At 39.3% G+C, this 8,804-nt stretch overlaps 1 pseudogene across 1 annotated transcript; it reads left to right on the forward strand.

Annotated features, from left to right (window-relative positions):
- Positions 1–7,356: 7,356 nt before the first annotated feature.
- LOC112623192 lies at positions 7,357–7,767 on the forward strand (annotated as a pseudogene). Its single transcript, XR_003119102.1, has one exon. The product of XR_003119102.1 is annotated as a COP9 signalosome complex subunit 9 pseudogene (transcript).
- The last annotated feature ends 1,037 nt before the right edge of the window (positions 7,768–8,804 follow it).

The following is an 8,804-nucleotide window of genomic DNA, read 5'->3' on the forward strand; positions in this document are numbered from 1 at the left end:
TCTCTCTCTCTTTCTTCCCTCCTTGGCTCTATATGATAAAATGGTGTCAAAGATGTTTATGACATAACCTGTTCTGACACAAAGCTATACAGAAATCCTCTCTTTCTTATGGCAATGTGACAACATGTAGCCCAAGGGGACAAATCAATTGGTTAGTAATTGCTCATTTGAATATTAGTGATAATTCATTCAACATCAACAACGAATTTTACAGCTTTCCCAGATTTCCCATCTGCACAGGTATTTCTATTCCCTTGCTTAAATCATACAAAGGATTTAGAACCTGCAAGGATTGTTTATTTTAAAGAAAATCTATTCCTTTGAACTCCCTTTTGATCTGACCTTCCTTATTATAGTGATTTCTTGTCTCATCAGTCAGGGAATTTTCAGTGTTGCAGCAAGACTTTGTCATTGTGTAAATCAGCAAGACTTTGTCATTGTGTAAATCTCACTGATAGAGACCTAGAAAACATACAGACATGCATTCTTATGCAGAAACACACACATATAGGTACACATGAAGTTTGAATAGAGTAGGTCAGCAGAGCATTCTGCTAAGGTCATTTTCATCTATGAATTGGACTGCCTTGTCAGTGACCTTGAGAAATGAAGTAGAAAGTACCGATGGAGTGGATTTTATAGCCTTTTTGTAAGACGCATTTTTGGGGGTGTTATTAGTTACTCCTCTCTTTTTTCTTTCAACATTCAACCTTTGAGATTAGGTTCAAATGATCTCTTAACTGATAGGGCAGAAGGTTGTATTTTTAACTTGACTTGTCCAAAAGGTGTTCATCAGTTACTTCTCTATGTATAGCACAAATGAACCATGACGTGGGCGGGTTGCTCCTGTCAACCGTCTCACCAGGCTGTGTACATGATGGAATAGGCTATTGTGACTGGTATTGATTGGAAGAAGCTAGGGAGAAATTAGCAGCTGGAGTCCTGTTTTCTCCATTCTACAGGCATGATCTTTGGCTATCTCTCCATGTGCACCATGAAACAAAAAACTGAGTCAATTTCTCTGCTAATTCTAATCAGCTGAGGCTTGCAGAGAAGGGAGCGTGAGCTGGTAAGATATGTCCAGTAGCAGCAGCCACCCCAGCAAAGAGACAAAGAACCCACCCAGGAGCTTCACATCCTGTTATTCTAGAAAATGCTGTGCCTTAAGGTGAATTGGTTCCTGAATATGATTGGCTTCAATTTGAAACTCTCTCAAAGTCTACCTGAGGTTTTCCTGTTTTGTAAAATAAGCTTATTTAAATTGAGCACAATTTCATCTCATCTGGCCCACTTTGTTTTCAAGGGAATTTAGATACCCTAAATATGTATCAACTCAAAATTATTAGAGGGGTAATAAAGAACATTAGAACTAATGGGGTCTCTCCCCTCAAGTCAATATTGTTTAGTATAAATGTATTTGAATCCTACCTCTCCTGCTTACTAGCTGTGTGATCTTGAGCAAGCTAAAATAAACAAAATCACAAAATGCTTCCTAATAATTAGTTTGTTGTGAGAATTAAAGGGAATTTCAAAGGGATTTAATATACACACATATGTGAACTTATATGTCTATTCATATATTTATATGTGACAGTTTTAAAACATGGCTGTAAATTCTTTAATTCTGCTCCCATTGACAGGAGAAGTTTGTGTCTTCTCCCCTTGAATCTGTGTGGGCTTATCCACTTCAATTAATCCAGTACAGTGGAAGCGATGCTGTGTGACTTCTGAGGCCAGGTTATAAAAGGCCATGCTGTTTGTGCCTTATTCACTAAAACGTTCTCACTTGGAGTCCTGAGCTACTATGTAAGAAGTCTGGCCATCCAGAGACCACCATGATGTGAGGAAGCCCAAGTCACATGAAGAGGTCAGGAGCAGACATTTTGTTGATGGGTTGGTGGTCTCTGCTGAATCCAACTTTTGAGTCATGCCAGCTCAGGCACCAGATATATGAGTAGAAAACCTTCTAATGATTCTAGCCCTGAAATATTTGAGTCATCCCAACTGTTTGAGATTTTTCACCTGGAGTTCCAGACTTTGTGAAGTAGAAACAGATTCTGTAAGCCTAATAACATGGTATTGTTTTATGTTACCAAGTTTGAGGCTGGACGTGGTGGCTCATGCCTGTAATCCCAGCACTTTGGGAGGCTGAGGCGTGTGGATCACCTGAGGTCAGGAGTTCAAGACCAGACTGGACAACATGGTGAAACCCTATCTCGACTAAAAATACAAAAATTAGCAGGGTGTGGTGGCAGGCACCTGTAATTCCAGCTACTTGGGAGACTGAGGCAGGAGAACTGCTTGAACCTGTGAGATGGAGGTTGCAGTGAGCCAAGATTGGGCCACTAGACTCCAGCCTGGGTGACAGGGAGAGATTCCATTTCAAAAAGAAAAAAAAAAAGGTTAAGATAGTTCCTTACACAGATTATATCTACCCTATCTGTCTGTCTGTCTGTCTGTATGTCTGTCTGTCTACCTATCCATTCATCTATATCTCTCCCATGCCCCATTCCTCATTTCTGAGAACATGGTTCATGCTCAACGCATGAGAGGATGCCAAAAGACATATTGGGTTAGTAAATGGCTAATAGTTTAGATTGAAAGCGTTCAAACTGAAATAAACAATTGGTGAAGAAGCTGAGAGGTGCTGCTGTCTCGTAGGCAATATAGCCTTTGAGTTTTATATCGTATTATTGTCTTAGTAAGCTTGTGCTACCATAACAAAATACTATGACCTGGATGGTTTAAAGAGCAGACATTTATTTTCTTACAGTTTTTGGAGGCTGAAGTCCAATTTCAAGGTGTCAGCATGGTTGGCTTCTGGTAAGGGCTTTCTTCCTGGCATGTATATGGCTGTCTTCTCACTGTGTCCTCACATGGCAGGGAGAGAGAGTGTTTCTTCTTATAAGGGCACTAATCCTATCTTGAAGACCCCACCTTCAGGACCTCATCTAAGCCTAATTCTCTCTAAAAGTTGTCATTTCTAAGTACCATCACATTTAGGGGTTGGGGCTTCAACACATGAATTTTGGGGGGACATAATTCAGTCCACAGCAGTCATTTTATCACATGGAACTATTTCTGGTACTAAGGCACTCTTAATTTCCATATCAAAAGTGAATGTTGTTATATTGCTTTTTCAGTAAGTAATAATTGGGAAAAGTTTTCAAAATCTCTGTCAACCCATGCGATATAAGGTTGATATAACTACTATACAAAAAACTCCTATAAATGTATAAGAAAAAGATAGCTAGCTTAATAGAAAATATGCTGAGGATATAAAAAGCAAATCAGTAAAGGCATAATGCAGAATAACAAAAATGTATGCAAATAAATATATGCAGAGATACTAAAATTTCTGGTGGTTAGGAAAATGCAATTTAAAATGGTGAGATACCATTTTTCACTTATTGGACTGGAAAATATTAAATAGTTATGCATTCAAAACAGGCAAAACTCTGCAGTATTTCTGCATATAGTTGGAGGTAGTAGAAATATTTTTGAAAATAATCAAGCAATATTTTATAAAATTACAATGTGCCTATCCACTGACCTGGTAATTTTACTTTCAAGAATAAATTGAAAATATAAACATCAGTATGCATGACTGTATGTATAGGAATACTTACTCTAGGATTGGTTGGAACAGCAATAATTTGGGAAAATAGGGTCATGGTTTAACACATTGTATAACTATACTAAAGAATATCTTGCAGCTATTAAAAAGTATAAATTTAAACATTCTCATAATATGTTGTCAACTTAAAAACATATCCTAATGTTTTCTAAAGAAAAAACATTTTATGGCTGGGCACAGTGGCTCACGCCTATAATCCTAGCACTTTGAGAGGCTGCGGTGGGTGGATTACTTGAGCCCAGGGGTTTCAGAGTAGCCTGGGCAACATGGTGAAACCCCATCTTTACACAAGAATGCAAAAATTAGCTAGTCATGGTAGAGTGCGCCTGTGGTCCCAGCTACTCAGGAGGCTGAGGTGGGAGGCTCATTTGAGTTCGGGAGACCAAGGTTGCAGTGAGCTGTAATTGCACTACTGCATTCCAGCCTGGGTAACAGAGCCAGACCCTGTCTCAAAAACAAAAACAAAACAAACAAACAAAAAACACCCCAAGAAAACCCCACATTTTATTTTGTATGAGTATAGAGAAAGAAATGGAAGGTTATATATCAAAAAATATAAAACTGGTTACTTCAGGAGGAGGTAGACAGGGAAGTCTATTTCTTTCCTTCCTTCCCTTCCTTCCCTTCCCTTCCCCTTCCTTCTTTCCTTCCTTCCTTCCTTCCTTCCTCTCTCTCTCTTTCTTTCTTTCTTTCTTTCTTTCTTTCTTTCTTTCTTTCTTTCTTTCTTTCTTTCTTTCTTTCTTTCTTTCTTTCTTTCTCTCTCTGTCTCTCTCCCTCCCTCCCTCTCTCCCTCCCTCTCTCTCTCTCTCTTTCTTTCTTTCTTTTTCTTTCTTCTCTCTGTTTCTCTGTCTTCCTTTCTTCCTTTTTTTAGACAGTGCCTCACTTTGTTTCCCAGGCTGGAGTGCAGTGGTGCAATTACGGCTCACTCCAGCCTCAACCTCCTGGGCTCAAAAGATCCTCCCACCTCAGCCTCCTGAGTAGCTGGGACTACAGACACTGTGTTGTGTTAATTAAAAACAAAACAAAACAAAAAATTATAAAGACAGAGTCTCCCTATGTTGCCCAGACTGGTCTCAAAGTCTTGGGTGCAAGTGATCCTCCCACCTCAGGCTCCCAAAGTACTGGGGTTACAGAAGTGAACCGCCACACTCAGCCTCATTTTTTTTCCCCGAGTTTCTATAATGCATTTATCACAACAAGCATGTCTTACAGCAAAGTTGAAAAACATTTAACATCCTATAGTCTAGCTAGGCACCCAAACCGTCTCATTTTCATCAGGTATTTTACTTCCTCCTTTGAAAGCTTCTATTTATTCATCCTTGATTGTGTATTTCATAAATTTTAGGCACCATGCCTTGTGCTAGGAAAACTACAAAGAGCAGTATTTGACCACAGCCAGTATCTAGAATTGTAGAATGTAGCAGAGCTGGAAGGAACTTGAAGATATTCTCATCCAAACCCTTCATTCTATAGATGATGGAATTGAGGCCCACAGAGAGAGACTGACTTGCTCAAGGTTACATCACAGTGAATGACATTTCCATTCTGAATTTAGCCAATCATAGATACACATGAAATCTACACAAAATAAAATAGAAAATGTGGTAAAATGTACCATGAATCCATAGAACAACCAGTGTTTGTTGGGAATTCAATTATTCCTTAGGCACTGAGTTCAGGACTAAGTGTCTATCACACTTCTTTACGTTCTGACTAATTTTTCAGTGCTTGTTTTTATAGTAGTCTATATACAAAATCTGGATTGTAGATTTTGTTTGTAGATTTAGTTTTGCATTGTAGAATTAGTTTTGCATGGTAGAAAAAGAGATTGTAGCTACTCTTCTTCGTGACTGTTCTTTTTCTTTTTCTTTTCCATTACTGAGTGCAGTATCAGTCAAGTAGCCTCTCCCTATAAAGTGACCTTCTTAATCAAGAGATAAACTTATTTAAACAGGATCTGCTAATGATTAGAAAAATTTGAATTTGCACCATAAGATTTTCATGAAACTTTCCATCAGTTCCTAAAGAGATCTACAAAAAAATTGAACAAAAAATTTAAACTTTTCCATATGGAACCAGCAAAATAATTCCATATTCAGCATATTCTGGCTAGGTGTGGTGGCTCACGCCTGTAATCCCAGCACTTTGGGAGGCAGAGGTCAGGAGTTCAAGACCATACTGGCCACATGGTGAAACCCTGTCTCTATTAAAAATACAAAAATTAGCTGGGCGTGGTGGTGTGCACCTGTAATCCCAGCTACTCAGGAGGCCGAGGCAGGAGAATCACTTGAACTGGGGAGACGGAGGTTGCAGTGAGCCAAGATCGCACCACTGCACTCCAGTCTGGAAGACAAAGCGAGACTCCGTCTCAAAAAAATATAGATATACAATAGCACATTCTGAATAGAAGTTGGTTACTTTGGAAAGTTGTGGGAAACACAGAATTGTTTGAATTGTGAAAAGTCAGATATTGTAAACAGTTAAGCCCATTGAAGTGACTGTGTTTCCTATTTGATTTCACTTCTGTTTTCACACTGTCTTGTCACTGAAGTGCAGACTTCACAATTGAACAGAAGCTATTGAATGGGGTGGGTGAAGACCAAACGTTCTTATAAAATTCTTTTATTTATTTATCTGTATTTAAACATACTTATTGCTTATCTAGCCTATCACTTTATAATACTTTTTAAATATTTAGTATATGATTTTGCTAGAGAGTCCTGCTTAGTATTCCTTGTCAGCTTTAGTGGAAGAGAGTGCCAATATTTCAGCCTTTCTGAAAGGGTTTAAAGTGTATTTATGCTGGAATACTCTTATTTTTACCCAGTGTGTACCACTTTTATAATGAAATGGACTCTTGAAAGGCTTTTAAAGGGCAATATAAATTAATTTTTTTGAGCTAGGCATGGTGACTCATGCCTGTAATCTCAGCATTTTGGGAGGCCGAGCCAGGTGGATCACGAGGTCAGAAGTTCAAGACCAGCATGGCCAACCTGGAGAAACCCTGTCTCTACTAAAAATACAAAAAATTACCCAGGCGTGGTTGTGCATGCCTGTAGTCCCAGCTACTCGGGAGGCTGAAGCAGGAGAATCACTTGAACCCCGGAGGCAGAGGTTGCAGTAAGCTGAGATGATGCCACTGCATTTCAGCCTGGGCAACAGAGCAAGCCCCTGTCTCAAAAAGTAAATAAATAAATTAATTAAGTAAATAAATGTATGTTTTCTTGCATTCGAGATAGTGCATAAACAAGAAGTCTTCAGGAAAAAGGAAGGATCTGAACTAAAACTTTCTTCTGTTTTTAATGGTATATACGCTAAGATGTATTTACTTAGTCTACTAGATGTATACCATCAATGTGTGGGTGAGGAAGGAGAAATAGTCTAAATTAAGGACATGAGGGTTTCACCTCTTTATCTCAAGGATTCAATATGCATATTTAAATAAACATGATAATAATAGTGAAATATCCTTTCCTCACGGCAGAGACAAAGTTTTTTTAATACAAAGAATAATTTCATTATTATTGGACTAGAGGCAATGTGGCCTAGTGGCGAAAAGTGATGATGTCTGGGGTCTGAATCTCTCTTCGCCAGAAGACAGCTATACTATGTGAATTGGGATGTTTTTTGAGCCTTCCAAGCCTGTTTTCTATCTATAAAGAGGAGATAATAGTTGTACCTATGTCTCTGAGTTGTTAGAATATTAAGATATAAGATATAGGCGCGACCGAGATGAATCTGGCCGTGGACGAGATGTTCCCTGAGGGTGCCAGGCCTTACGTGGACCTGGAGGAGGCAGAAGGCAGCACGAGGCTCTTGATGGACTTGGCAGCCAATGAAAAGGCCTTTCATGCAGACGTTTTAAATGATTTTGAAGATCTTTTTGATGATGATGACATCCAGTGAGATGACCTCTGGCTATAGGTGGGGCCAGGCCCTTGGTACAGAGTTGCGGTGTGAGCCTGCGCAGGACAGTTTCAGGTGGTTTTGAAGAACACGTGGAAATCCCTTGAATTTAGGACCTGGTTAACCAAGAAAGATAAGAATGTTCTTCACCACCTAGATGAGGCTGTTCATCTCCGAACATGACCAGGTTTTGTCCTCACTCCAACTAAAAGAAAGCAATGTCACGTGCAAAAAAACCCAAAAAGATATAAGAGATATAAGTTGCCTAGCAGGGAGCAGGGCACACTGGAGAAGATCAGTAAGGGTTGGCTATTGCTATTATTATTGTTCTTATTCTTACTTGAAAACATGCATAGAGGAAGTTCTCATTGAAACCAGTGACTTCAAAAGAGCACGCAGAGCTTGGCAGCCAGTAAGGGTTTTGAGCATCTGTTGGGTGCCAGACAGTACTTTCATAGGGCAGTTGACCTAGTTTCCAGAGGAGTCTGAGGGTATTAACCTGGAGCAGTCATCTGCAAGTAAGAATTTGCTTTAAGTCTTATGTTTTATCTTTTGAAAAATTCTTGGAAATTTTGCAGTAGACTCCATAATGTATGCTTATAAGCATTGACATAGAATAATGTTCCCCCTTCACAGTGCATCCCAAGTCCTTAAGTATAACTTCTGCTCCTGGGGAGCCGAAACCTACTTATTCTGTGGCTTTTGGCACTCTTTCATTTATGCCAGATGGAGGAACACAGGTTGAAGATGAGAAAGAAGTCACATGTACAGGGCTGCAGGCAGGAGTTTAAGTTGGGTCTGGGGGTGACTCCATAAAAAAGATATTGAATGAAATATTCCAATATTACCTACAACAGTAAGCACTATATTGCTAATTACTTTTAAGTGCCAGGCGCTCACTTGGGTTAGGCACTCTATAAGCATTTTTTCATTACATTTTTACAACATCTTTGAGAACAAGCTGTTATTATCTGCATTTGTGGAGAATTTGCTTTGGAAAGATGGAAGTCCAGAGGCAGTGAGACCATTCAATATCCTGTTAATTGGTCCAGTTTTGATATGATGACCATTTGGTCCAAGAGGGTAGCAATACAAAAGTGAAAAAGCACACAGTTTACTTTGTCATTCAATAAACACTGGATGTGTGCTACATACCACATGCTGGTGAACAAGGTATTCTCCTTGCTTAAGAGTTAGACTGCAAGACTGGCTGGCAATTTCAGGGCTATGTGATGAGTGTTGTGGTGGCAGTAAGCACAGA

Source organism: Theropithecus gelada, chromosome 4 (assembly GCF_003255815.1).
Source record: "Theropithecus gelada isolate Dixy chromosome 4, Tgel_1.0, whole genome shotgun sequence".
NCBI classification, from domain to species: domain Eukaryota; kingdom Metazoa; phylum Chordata; class Mammalia; order Primates; family Cercopithecidae; genus Theropithecus; species Theropithecus gelada.